General features: G+C 38.8%; 1 non-coding gene across 1 annotated transcript in view; it reads right to left on the bottom strand.

Annotated features, from left to right (window-relative positions):
• Positions 1-10,053: 10,053 nt before the first annotated feature.
• LINC02906 (long intergenic non-protein coding RNA 2906) overlaps positions 10,054-14,072 on the bottom strand; it is a 34,776-nt gene continuing 30,757 nt past the window's right edge. The window contains exons 2-3 of the transcript XR_011606485.1: positions 10,973-11,043; positions 10,054-10,723 (exon numbers count right to left, since the gene is read on the bottom strand). This is a non-coding gene — a transcript (long intergenic non-protein coding RNA 2906). The remainder of the gene's footprint in view (positions 10,724-10,972; positions 11,044-14,072) is intronic.

The following is a 14,072-nucleotide window of genomic DNA, read 5'->3' as shown; positions in this document are numbered from 1 at the left end:
CCCCTTGCTCTTGGGTATCTCAGACAACCCTGGACAGCATCTAGACCTTCCACCACTCATCATCCTCTCAGGCTCTCAGCTGCCTCTGAGAAATGCTGAGTCCATCACTCCCTCAAAGACCTGGTAGCTGGAGGATGCGGTTAAGTCCCAAATTCTACACAGCACAGGGACCCAAGTGCAAATCAAAATGGTCCAGTAAGGCTGGGCGCAGTGGCTCATGCCTATGATCCCAGCACTTCGGGAGGCCCAGGCGGGAGATTTGCTTGAGCTCAGGAATTTGAGATCAGCCTGGACAAAAGAGTAAGACTTTATCTCTACAAAAAAAATTGTTTTTAATTAAGCATGAGTAGCACGTGCCTGAGAGGCCAAGGCTGAAGGATCACTTGAGTCCAGAGGTCAAGGCTGCAGTGAGCCATAACTGCACCATTGCACTCCAGCTTGGGTGACAGCACAAGATCCTGTCTAAAAAAATTTTTTAAAAGAGATCCATTAATCTTGGTTATCTGATATCATTCAAGATATATCTTTAAACTAAATTTTAAAAGAGTAACTTTGGGTTACATTAGGGTGCTACATGAGCTATAGAAGTCATTCAGAAAATATATCCTGAGTAAACAAAAAATCATGACAAAATTACTAATAATACAATTTACACAAGATTTCTCTTTGTCTCTTTCTCTCTGTCTCTCTCTGTCTCTCTCTCTCTCTGTCTCTCTCTCTCTCTCTAAATATATATATATAGATATATATATATATATATCTCACACGCACACACACATATCACACAATTCTTCATTTCTACCAAGCAGTCTCTGCCCTACATAACGTAAGAGAGCAGAAACATGATTTCCACTGCTACTTTGTCATCTCTGGGACACAACCTCTGATGAGAGACCACCCATTCAGCCAAAGAACAGTATCCCACTTCTCCAGCCTCATAAAAATATAAACCTGATAGCAACCTCGAACCTGCTCAAGCTGATTGGATACGAGCTCTCTCTGCAGTTAATTTCTGAAGCTTTGATAAGGCCTCAAGTCTATTTTTCTCTTTAAGATCCATTGCAATGCATCACCTTGAAGAACTGTTTTCCCCCCACACAGATATAATCTAAAATGAAAAATGAAGTGCATTTTAGATCTGTATGCCTACAAAACTGTGTTCTCCCATTTACAATTCAGGGAAATGTATTTTTCTGAAATTAGATTGTGGAGTATTTTTGGTAGTGAGTCTCCCATGTCACCCTCCCTAGAAACCAAGTTCCGTCATGATTTGCAGTCACTGAGGAGGGATGAAAGTGAGGGTTCTCAGGGACACTGGGTCTGACATCCACTTGAGGGGTTTGGCATTCCTCTTTGGAAACAGTCAATGATGTTTGCAGAGTTGTAGAAATTTTTTAAAAATTCAATTAATTCAGTAGCAGGTAATAAAAATTCAAAGGCAACTCACCAGTTTATGAGGCTAAATGACAGAGTTATTATGTGTCCTGTCTAATAAGAAGATCACACCTTTCTTTTTTTCTTTACCAAGAAGTTGCACAACGGATATTCTTTAGACGCTTTCTTTTCCTCACTTTTGATTGGAAAAACAAGAGTATTATTTTGCCCTCAGTGAAACAAATGCATCATTTCATCTGCAATTGTTTGGTCAATTGGCAAGGGTAAGAATAGGCAGGAAACAGAAAACTTTGCCTTGTGGCCTAATTATTTCTTTCTATTTATGTGTGTAGCTACCCTCAGCATCGTAGTTAGTACTTGTATGCCAATCAATTAAAATGTTCTATTTTCTGAAACAGTAGGCACTTCCAAAGTTAAAAAAGAAAAAAAAAAGAAAAAAAAAAACCAACACTGTGATTTCAAAGTATAGCAAGGAATCCAGATTAACCCCATATCATAGTCCACAAAGAGATTTCCCAAGTTTAGCACAATTTCTGACACAGAGCAGGTATTTGGCAGATATTTGTTGAATAGTTGAACTGAGCAGCAGCAGCCTAAGGTGTATCGGCAGGTATGAAACACTTGTGAAGAGGATATTCTTCTCTATAAAGTACTTCAGAGGGCACCTGATGAAACCTATTGCAGAGGGAAGCCCAGGAGTCATTCAGGGAGAATCAGAGGCTGGAGGCCTTGTACCAGCAGTCATTTGTTACTGTTAAAGTGGCCCTAATTTGAACCCACACTAGTATGACCTGAGGAATTCTGAGTGGCAAAACAAGAAGAGAGATGGACCTTTCTTCATCTTTACTGACAGAGGAATTGTGAAAGATACTTTCCACTGCGTAAGAGCATGAGGGTAGACCTGTGTCTGGCTCTTTCCTGTCGAACACTAGAGCCCTCCTTGCCCTACTCAGATCGCAAAGAGTACAATGAGGGCCTAATTAGGGCTCCACTCAGACATCTTCCTTTCATGTTTTGATCTATACCCACCAAAAAGTAATGACCAGGCCTCTTATACAACCACACCTAGTTTAAAACCTAGCCTGTGAGAGCTCTTGTCTTAAAATTTTCAGACAAAAATTGCAATTAACCACTAATAACCATTTTGAGCATTTAAGTTTTGACTGAAGCATAAACCCTTGATGAACAAAGCTTCCAATTTCTGACAAGCAATGACTAGAGCCTCACTTGCTATGGACGTCCCAAACTCTCGCCTGGTATGCTACAAAAAGCAGATACAGTTCCTCTATGAACATGACCTGTCTTCCAGGCTCACTAAGGAGTGGCAAATTATAACCATATAGGATCTTAAAAGAAATCCAGAATCAGGGGATAAATATCATGGGATTAACATTTTGTGGAAATTATCTGAGGCAAAGATATATTCCTACTAAACCTCAAGAAAATGCCTCACTTAAAGGACTACAATAGTGGTTCCAGACGTTTAGATTAAAGTTCCAGGGTGCATTGTTTCTATCTCCCAGTTACTTGGTCCGGTAGCTTGTTTTGGGCAGGTCCAGCTTATCACACAAGGGATTTTAGTATCCTACTGCTTAACCATTAATAATAACAAAAATAATACAGTTATGGGCCAGACGTGGTGGCTCATGCCTGTAATCCCAGCACTTTGGGAGGCCAAGATGGGTGGATCACAAGGTCAGGAGTTCAAGACCAGCCTGGCCAAGATGATGAAACCCTGTCTCTACTAAAAATACAAAAATTAGCCGGGCATGGTGGCACGCACCTGTAATCCCAGCTACTCGGGAGGCTGAGGCAGGAGAATCACTTGAACCTGGGCGGCAGAAGTAACAGTGAGCCGAGATTACGCCACTGCACTCCAGCCCCGGTGACAGAGCAAGACTCCGTCTCTAACTAACTAAATAAATAAAGTTTTAAATTAGATCTAATTGAGAGATCTTTCATTTGTTCAGGGGCAAAACTGGGGTGCGTGGGGATATGTGGGTGAGTGGAGAGTGAATGGGAAGTAGGCATTGCAAAATAGAATGTAAAAGATTGAGACCTCAGGAGACTGACATTTCAGATCCATGTTGTACCAGACTAGTGATGCTCAGCTGTAGTGGGACTCAGAAAAGTCACAGTAGCCTAAAATAAGATGTGGGTCACTCAGGAAGGGTGAAAATGCTACCATTTAATCACCAGGACTGCATAAGTGAAACCAGGCAACGTTCTGTGATGTTCCCACTCCTGTCTAGTGTTATTTCCTGGCAGGAAAGGGCTGATAAAGGACATGCTTTGAAAATCATACCATTGTTGTGAAGAGAAAACTGTGGGCAAGAAATGTTGGAGCACTGGGGAGGAGGGGCAGAGGAAAGAACATCTGGGGGCCATACATGACACTGCTGCAGATTTATTCCTCACTAAGCCCACTGTTGTATCATTTTACCCTTCCAGAAAATGGAGATAAAGCGCTCACTTATTATACCTTACCAAGGGAAGCTTCATACATTAGTGTAAAATATTTTGAAAATGTCACATAAAATCTATTATAGAAATACAAGATGTTACCAATGATTTTTCTCTAGCAGGATATGCCAGAGGGGAATCGCCTCCAACAGAAATGGAATTGTAGTTTCTAGCCCCCCTTGCTGGACAATCAATGTAAAAACATCAGTTTCTCAAGCTTCCAGCTGCACAGCAGATGTTAGTGGTAGAGAAGGTTGGGGCAGTGCAAACTGGTTTGGCTCACCCGTCAGAACCCTTGTTCACAGCCTCATTTCAAGAGATCTCACTGGGTTCCTATTTCGGCTGAGAGTATTTAGAGGGAAAGACTGCCCTGTCTCCCTTCCAAGTAGAGAAAAATAATAATAATAAAGCTCATCAGAAACCAACATCATATTCCAATGTTTTTAAGTGAGCCATGGCATTTTTATAACTTGTCTGTGAGATTTCATAACCACATTCAGAAACACAGCCTCTATTGGGGTAGCGGTCCTAACACAGAAGAGGGAAGGAGATGGAAGGTAGTCACATCTAACCAAAACAATAGGGAACATTCGAGTAATGTAATTACTGAGATGGAAATGGTGGCCGGGACAGTGGGCTTTAGTCACTCACATGATCTTATGAGAGGTACCATCCGATCTTTGATAACGACACTGACACACTCTGAAAGAGAGACTGATATAGGATGCTTTTAACAGGGGCTCTTCTCTCTTCTCTGCCACCTTCTTACATGTCTAAAAGAGGTTAGTGAACCGAACCTTTGAAGGACATTTTGAAGGCAGCAGACACAGCTTGAATGTTGGGTGGTTGTTTTTTAATGGACTTGTCAGCAGCCGTTCTCATTTGCAATAGAATTCCTTTTCTTTCCTACCCTTTCTCAGGTTTGTGTTTTCCCAGTGCTGTGCCAATGCTGAATAATTTACAAGGATAGAAAAAGAAAACTGTCACTATCACAGTCCCAGGGCTCTCCACTCACTCATCTGTCACATGGTCAAATGTCACTGGTGCCATTATTTGTGAGGGGTGAGATTAACGCCACGTAGCTACTTGCCTTGTTTCTTTCCCTATTGTTAATGGTACTGAACTCCAAATGTATTTTTTAGAAGAACTGGTTGCCATTTCCGCAACAAATGTCCCACCTAAGGAAATCCAAGTAACTGACCTCCCCATTCCATCTCACCCTTTCATCTGTCTTCATCTGTTTCTTCTTATCTGGCATTTCCACCCACAGCATAAAAATACAATCTAGTTAGAACTATATTCAGAAGAAATGCCAGCATTCAAAGTGATCCCAGTCGTGTTGGTTCTGTTCCTTATTAGGAGAGAGAGAGAGAGAGAAAAAAAAAAAGGCCATCCTGGTTGCAATAATAAAGAGTCACAGTGAATCACAGAAGGAGCCGACAAAAGATCCCCTGCACACAGATGGCACTTTGCAGAAGGGAAATCAGAGGCATGGCACTCAGGGGAATTACCAAAGTGCAGAAATGCGAGGATCAACATTTTTTTATTCTTTATTAAGAGGGTGAAATACCGGTATTGATTATATAAAAGAAAAAGAGAAAAGATTATAAAATTCTAATAATCATCTAGTTTTAATGTAATAAAGAAAACAAATGTTACATAGGTAGATGCTGACATTAACTCATCAAAATTTATTGCTGTGTTCTAAGCATGGAAGAACTCCCATCCCTGATTGAAGACCAGGCTCTCCAAAGAATGGTGAAATGTGTAAAATTCCTATCTATTGGTGTCTCAAGTGCGAATATTCAGAAATAATAATTATAGCTCATGTCAATCAAGTACCTAGTAAATGCTTTAAATGTACCATTACCGTTAACGCTCATAAAGATTGCTACTATTAGTACCCCCATTTTACAGATAAGAAAACTGAGGTACAAAATGTTTAAGTAAATGATTCAAGTAAGTGGTAGTGAACCTGAGGCTGGTCATAGAGTAAGACACTAAACTTCTATTTGAAAAATGTGTATCTACACACTACTGAATAATTGAGGGAAGATTGAAAAATTTAATTCACTCTTATGAGCTTGGGTCAGGTTAATAGCCTTACAAAGCCTATACCATTTGTTTCTGCCTCTCCTCGTTTGAGTGCCAACTGACTGAATTAAATTCTTAAGAATTAACTTGCTCCTGTCCCGTTGAGTGAGCTATTTGAAGTGACTAGAATTTATTTGCTTCCTGCTCTTCTTCACGACGTATGATTGGATCTCGGCTCTGGTTCATTAACAGGTAAGCTACAGGTACAAGTTATCCTGTCCCAACTTAACTTCTCATCCTTGAGTGTTTCTTTGTGTTTCCTTTTGGTTTGCTTTGGGGAAAACCCTGATATCTTATCTCAGGTGATACCTTAGAAAGGTAGATAAAAATACAGAGCGGCTCTGATCCCATTAGCTACCTTAAAAGGGCAGGGAGAAATTGAGGAGATCTGCTATCTTATTCACCACTAGCAGATAAGTGCTCTCAGAGAGCTACAAAGGCAAAATCCCCAAGGAACCTACAATAAAGACACCTGGGTCATCTTGTGGAGCGACGCCAGCTGAAACCCAGCGGCTGTTTCTGTGAACATATAAAATGACCTGGAGAATCCAACTTCACCCAGAACACACTGATCACTTTTTCTAAATGTCAAATGAAAACCTGAAATTTCAAGGTAAAGATCTGGAACCTTCTATCTCTTAGTTACAGGGACAGAGATTGGCAAAAACGCAGTCATCTGGGATGTTATCAAGTCCATGAGCAAATGGACGCTGCATGTGGAAAGAGACTTCAGTGAACAGATTCGGCACATAGATAGTCATTTTCTCCAACCGATTTCTATTTGTGCTGATGGTGACGCCAAGTCATCAGATCTGATGGAAAATGATCAATCCATAGGCACAACTAGTGGTGGATACAGGTGCTTTGGAACTAAACAATTGCTAGATTTGTGGTTCCTTCACACTGAACCAATCTTTTCTAATTCCAGATAATTAGAATACAAAAGAAAAAAAAAAACTTAAAAAAATAGTCGTGCAAAGTTGTTGTAGGAAACTACTAATGGTTACCCTTAAAGGTTTTTTTAAATGTAGGTATTTTTGGAGAAAAATTGAGCCCATTCTTGCAAACGCAACAACTGCTGAAAACAAAGTTTATAAATTGCACTGTGCTCCCTGATCCCTTGAACAACAAAAGGAGGCAACATAAGCCTTCTTGTATAGGCTCACTTAAGAATCAACTTTTGCAATATTGTTGGCAATAAAATACTACTGTCATTAAACCTCAAGAGAAAATGTGATTTGAGAAAGCTGTAAGGGCTCTTTGTAAAGAAAATTCCAAGAGCACTGAATGCCCATGAGGTCTTGCTTCAACTTCCAAAATTTCTCTTATTTCGAAGTTTCTGACAAAGTTCCCTTAGCATTCTTCATGGGACTGGCTTTTATATTTTCTAGGCCAATAAACATGTCTTGATGGAAAAACAATTGTTTAAGGGGAAATATTAAAGAATTTATGTTGAAAGTCATTTCAAAAGATTCATTATCTGGCTTCATTGTCTGGCAGAATCTTAACTTTCTGAGCCCTTTAGTGTGTAAATAATTCTTTACTTCACCAAGGAAATCCACAAAAATTGTCAGTGAAAGCCAAACACATAGATTCATTCATTCATTCAACCAAAAATGATTATCATTGCAGATATGACATGCGAGTCACTCTACTATACAAAAGTGATCAGAAGGATAAGATACAATTCTAACTTAAAGAGGTTCTAATTCTACTGGGAGAAAAGAACACACAAACTGAAAAACAAAACATGTTATGTAAAATAATGGAAACAGAGCCAGAGTATTATGGGTAATACCAGACTCAAGATTTTCTGTGATTTTTTTTCTTTTTTCTTTTTTTTGGCCTGGACTGGGTCACTTGCCTTTGCATAACATAACCAGGGGTATCATTTTAAAAATGAATATAGCCATTTCTGTAGAAACCTCTACTTTCAGAGAGGAAGTTTTAAAGTATATTAACGTATTTATGTGTGACAACGAATATGGCCTATTAACAGCAAAATTAATCATTCATTAAAGCAAACTTGAAAAGAATGCTCACTTAATAACATACTTTTATTTATTATATAAAGTTACATAATTCATAATTTTTAAACATTTATACTCACCTTCATACACATTAGTGAGGTTGTAATGTATATTTGATTTCTCAATTCAGGCATCAGCAAGCTACCCTCAGCATACCCAGGTGTGCGAACGTTTTCGATCAAAGAAGGTCTTAGTAAAAATAGGATCTTGAAGGGAATGATAAGTATTACTAAAAAATAATTTGGGAACAACTGAATTGTACACTTTGTAGGGCCCTTATGAAAGGTCTGTACTATGGTCTGAATGTTTACGTTGGCTCCTTTTGGCTTTCCACCATGTGAGGATGCAGGAAGAAGACACCATTTATGAAACAGAGAGTGAGCCCTCACCACACAAAAAATCTACAGGAGCCTTGAACTTGGACTTTTTAGCCTCCAGAACTGTAAGCAAGGAATTTCTATTGTTTTTAATTACCCAGCCTAAGGCATTTTGTTATAGAGGCTCAAATGGACTAAGACATTCTGTCTATAGTCATATACACATATGTATAATATACATGCACATTCATGCTGACCCTAAGAATCATAAAGATCAATCTTTCATACATGCTGTCACCATAGGTCTCAGATCCTTCAATGTAGTCTCGATTCCAGATATTCTCTCTAATTGTCAGACTGTGCCAGAAAATGTGTCCATATTTGGAGTTTTAATGTGTATGTATTAGTTTGTTTTAGAAAATATTATTGATTTTTAAATTATTGTTACTAAAGTAATAGGCATTTCAAGAGAGCAAGCTTCGGTTCATGGTCATTAATTGTGCAGTAGGATTATGTGGAACAAGATGGAAATTATATATAGCATTGGTAACATGTGTTCCTAGAAATTCATTAACACATGGATTTTTGAAATATGAAAACAGCAATCTGCTTGAAGGTTTTCATAGTAGTCAAAGATCAGTATGGACATTTGCAAGCCTTCCCGAAGATGACTGGACAAAATAATGGGAGTGAATGTTATTATTTTCTTTTACTGGAATATTTCTTTTGTCTGATTAGTAATGTGGATACTGTGAGCTTCTGAAAGAAAAAAAAATCTTTCCAAACAGATGGAATTCATTTAAATAAGAAAAGTAAGAGGAGTGCAGACAGAAGCGCATGGCTCTTGCTATTATCATATGAAAGTACTGTCTAGATCATATGACTAACAGCCAAGCAAGCCAGCTATGATGTCCCATGTTATAATAGTCCACCGCTGAACATTTCACATGGGCCATGTGTGGAGTTTTTAAACCTTTCTGAATTTTATGAAATACTGCATTACTATTATTGGTGTTATTATAGTTATCAACTTACTTCATATTATGTTTATTTTGACAAACTTTAAATTATCATACAGATGTTAATATCCACAATTTAACAAAGCAGATGCACCACATACTCGTAAAATAAGCTCCACGTGGTTAAGGTTGCAATTCACCTCTTTTCTTTAACCAGCACTATCACTCAGTAACAGGGCTAGCCATCTCCATGTATGTATGTGTGTATGTGTGTGTATGCATCTAAAGTAATAATGGATTAGGATTCTTTCATTGCAATAGAAGAGGAACCAAGTTTATTTAACTTTAGAAAGAAAGGGGCATTGCTAATTAAGACACAAAGATATCCTATGTCTGAATCTGAGCATCTTCTCTGAAAAATCTGCTTACTCATTCTCTCTCTTTTGACTCTTTCTCTGCCTTCCAGCAACATGTGGATTTATGATGACATCCTATAGCTCCTGGGTTAAGGCTTTGTCATTCAACAAACCAACTTAGACTGGACTCCTTTTTTCATCCCAATTTGAAAATGCCTGGAAAAAGAGTTTGATTGTTTGAGCTTAGGTCAAACAAAGTTATTGGACTTCTAATCCAATAACTTTGGTCAAGGGGGTAGGATCCAGAACAAATATGGCTCCTGAGATTGCCAGGCATGTAAATAAGAGAAGCATTAAAGAGTCAAAAGGCATCTTTATAAGCAAGGCAGACTATTCCAAATGTTACAGTCATAAATAACTAATAATGTATGGCAAGTTATATTTTTCAAAGATGTCATATGTATTTTCAAATTTTATCTCATTTGATCCTCACAACACCCTTCAGTAGATGTAGATATCATTATTCTTATATTTTAAACGAGGAAACAGAAAGTACAAAGACTATGTGAATTGCCCCAGTGACACAGCTGGACTATGAAGGAGCTACTACTAAATCTCAGGTTTTCTGATTTGAAATTCAGCACTCTTGTTCCTGTTCTATGGGAACAGCAGTTTCTGATTTTGTCAGAGTATGAAAAAAACTTGAAAACAGGTTTCTGATCTTTATTTTTTTTTCCTAAAATAGGACCTCTACTTTCTTGCCTGAGAAGGTTCCCCTCCCCACACTCTGACCAAATGTAACTGGGATTCCTCCAGTGATTCTCCCACATGTGGTTACAGGCAATTTACCAACCAGATTTACCATGAAGGGTCTGCTTTATTCAACTTTTCCTGCCATTGCTTTCTTCATTAATTCCACTGCCACTGATGGGCTCTGAAGACACTCATTTTTGCCTCCATAGGCAGAGACCATCCTTGGGTGGCAGATATTCTTTCCAAAGGAGCTGTGTCTGCTGTTTCCAGAACTGCCTTCTTTGAAGTGCAGAGCCTTGCTGAGATTCCTGTGAATGAAGTAATGGCCTTCAATGCCTCTCATCACACCGTTTCACCTGTGCCGTGATGCACCTCTGCTTGAGCCAAGTCTCACCAGGTATGTCAAATGTAAATTTCCTCTTTTAATTCTGACCTCTCTCTTAATAGCATCTCCAATAAAGTAAGAGAGAACATATAGACAGGAAACATGATGCTGGACATCCCTGGCACCTCTCTGTCTCTCCCATGTACTACTTTTCTTTCATTCATTCTTCACCCTTTCATGTATTCATTCACCCAGAAAATGATTCTTGTTTAGTGCTCACCATGTGCCGTGTGTCGAGAGACACAGTGGTCAACTGGAAAGTCAAGGTTTCTCCCCTCATTGGGCTCAATTCTAGTTAAGAGAGGGTAGGGAAACCAAACACATGAACAAATAAAGAGAATAATTTCTGATAGGAAGAAAATATATCAGGGTATTGGGGATGTTAGTAACTAGTGAGGTAAAGGGGAAACTTAGATGGGTCTCTTTTGAGGAATCGGCAATCTATAAATCCGATTTATGTAAAACATATCATTTTTGCAAAGATAGGCAAGTGGAAAACTTCAGGCCAAGGAAAGAATGAGTATAAAGGCTTTGAAGAGGAAATAGCTTGGTGTCTTTGAGGAAACAGAAGACTAAAATCTTAGGAGAGTAGTGAGAAGTAAGGTCAGAAAGGTAGAGAGAAGCTAGGTCTTGGAGAGTTTTGTAGTCTACAGGAAGAAAGTTAAATCTTATTCTAAGTGCAATGAAAAAACACCGAAAATTTTTCAGCAGATAGCATAACAGCTTTAAATGATCATTCTGACTATTGTAGGGAAAATAAAACATTGGAATTAAGAAAACCCTATTCCTTCCTTCCTTGTACCATAAATAAATGAATAAATTCTCACGAATATAAAAGTCCTGCAAATACTTGCTTGGGAAGAAGAGGGATGATTTGCTGTCTAAATTGAAGTACTGGATGAGATATGATTCTTCCACCTGTATACATCAGCACAACTTTTTGAATCCACAATACATGCCGAATTGTACATTTAGCACTGGAAAGATAACCTAAGCAGCATGCAGGGCCTATCCTCCAGGCGATTTCAGTCCAAAAGAAGGTGCAGACAAGAAAAGAAACAATTTCAATTCAGTGTTATATTAGTTATATCTTGCTGTGTTTCAAACCACCCCAAACTTAGTGGCTAAAAATAACATTCATTTATCATCTCACAATTTCTGTGGGTAGAGAATTTGGGAGTAACTTAGCTAGGTTGTCTGGCTCAGGGTCTCTCCTAAGATTGCAAGCAAGATGTTGACCAGGGTTACAGTCATCTAAAAGTTTGACTGGAGCTTAAGAATCTGTTTCCAAGATGGCGCCCTCACACAGCTCTTGGCTGGAAGCCTCGGATCCTTGTCATGAGAACTCTTCATGAAGGTGTTTGAATTTCTTCATGACGCAGCAGCTAGCTTTCCCCAGAGAAAGCAATCCAAGAGATTGCAAGAATGAACACACAAGGTCTTTTTATGACCAAATCTTGAAAATGGCACACAGTGACTTCTACTACATTCTATTCTTCAGAAGCAAGTCACTCAGTAGAACCCAAACTCAGGACAGGAGAATTAGTTTTCACATTAGGGAAGGAAGGGGTAGCAAAGGGTTATGGGGCATCCCTTAAAATCACTATCCACAAATGTGATAAAGTAATGCTATGCAGGCAAATAGTGGCATCCTTAAATTAGACTTGGAGAATTTGAAAAGCCTTCCCACAGGAAAGTTAAGACTGGGAATAGTAAGTGAAGAAGAGTTCAAAGAACACCTTACGCAGAAAGAATAGTTACGGAAATGTCTGTCCAAATAAGAAAGGGTGGTACATCAGGGAAATGGCAGTGCAGCATCTCACTGAATCTCTGAAGCTACCAGTTGTTGCAGGGCCCTTCATTTTATACACCAACAAGAAACAAAAATCGCTGCCACTTAAATGTGACAAATTATTGATGGTAAAACACATCTTAATTTTAGAAGTGTGAAGATATGAAATGAAATCAGAGGGCAACTTGGAATCAATGAAATTGGTAGTTTGCTGTTGAAAGGGCTTAGAATAAGGTAGGAGAGTGTGGAGTTTGAAGCTGGAAAGCTAACATGGGCCAGATGATGAGTGTATCAGGTCATTCATGTGTTCATATAAAGAAATACCTGCAGCTAGGTAATTTATAAAGAAAAGAGGTTTAATTGGCTCGTGATCTGCAGGCTGTACAGGAAGCATGGGACCAGCATCTGCTCAGCTTCTGGAGCGGTCTCAGGGAGCTTTTACTCATGGTAGAAGGTGAAGCAGGAACAGGCACATTACATGGTCAGAGTAGGAGCAAGAGCAGAGGGGAGGTGCCACACACTTTTAAATGACCAGATCTCGTGCGAACTCACTATCACAAGGACAGCACCAAGGGCATGGTGCTAAACCATTCATGAGAAATTCACTGCCATGATCCAATCACCTCCTACTAGACACCACCTCCAACACTGGGGATTATAATTTGACATGAAAATTAGAGGGGACATATGTGCAAACTACGTCAATGCGGGATCCTAGAAGCCTCTAAGTTTAGTTTTTAGCCTATTGTCAGTGGGAAGTCTTGGAGGTTTTAAAACAATAGCAAGTACTCAGATCTGTATTTTAGAAAGATCACTGTGGCTGCAGTGCATAAAATAACTTGAAGGAAGGCAAGGATACCAGTTAGGTGTTGGTTGTATTAAAGATCCAGAACAGAAAAGATGGTGACTTGAACAAAAATTAGTGACAGTAGATGGATTGCAGATATATTAAAGAAAAACATCAACCAGAGCTAGTGATTAATTGGATGTGGGGGTGGGAGAAAAGAGAGTGGGCTCTATAATATTAAAACACTGCACCTCCATAAATTTTACACAATGACAATATGTAGAGTTTTAATACCATTCTGATTGTTATTAATTACCATTATTGGCATCATTATTCTTATCACTTCATATTTTATTATCTTGCTGGGACTAGATGAATTCATGTTATTTAGAGAGACAGCATGATATAGTGAAAAGTGCAGGGTCTTGGGAGACAAAAGAAAGGTTGTTATGCAATGCTGCCCTGATCCTGTAGTAGCAAGTGAATTTGGGCAAGATGTATGACTTCTCCAAGACTGTTTTCTCACCTTTTAAATGAAGATACCAATTTCTTCTCTGCTGGTGAAACAGGGAAAGTTTATGTTAAGTGTCTGACTTAGTGCTTCATTGCTTGACATACAGTGGGTGCTCAATTAATGGTCGCTATTATTATTACATTCATATAGCACTTAATTTGACAAGCCAAATGACCATTTAGTTGGTTATTTTTCAGAGCAGTTTTTTTGAAATAATGGAGAAGATA

The sequence above is a fragment of the Macaca nemestrina genome, chromosome 8, assembly GCF_043159975.1.
Source record: "Macaca nemestrina isolate mMacNem1 chromosome 8, mMacNem.hap1, whole genome shotgun sequence".
Taxonomy (NCBI): Eukaryota; Metazoa; Chordata; class Mammalia; order Primates; family Cercopithecidae; genus Macaca; species Macaca nemestrina.
The sequence above is the reverse complement of the archived record's forward strand: the minus strand, read 5'-3'. Positions and strand labels throughout refer to the sequence as shown.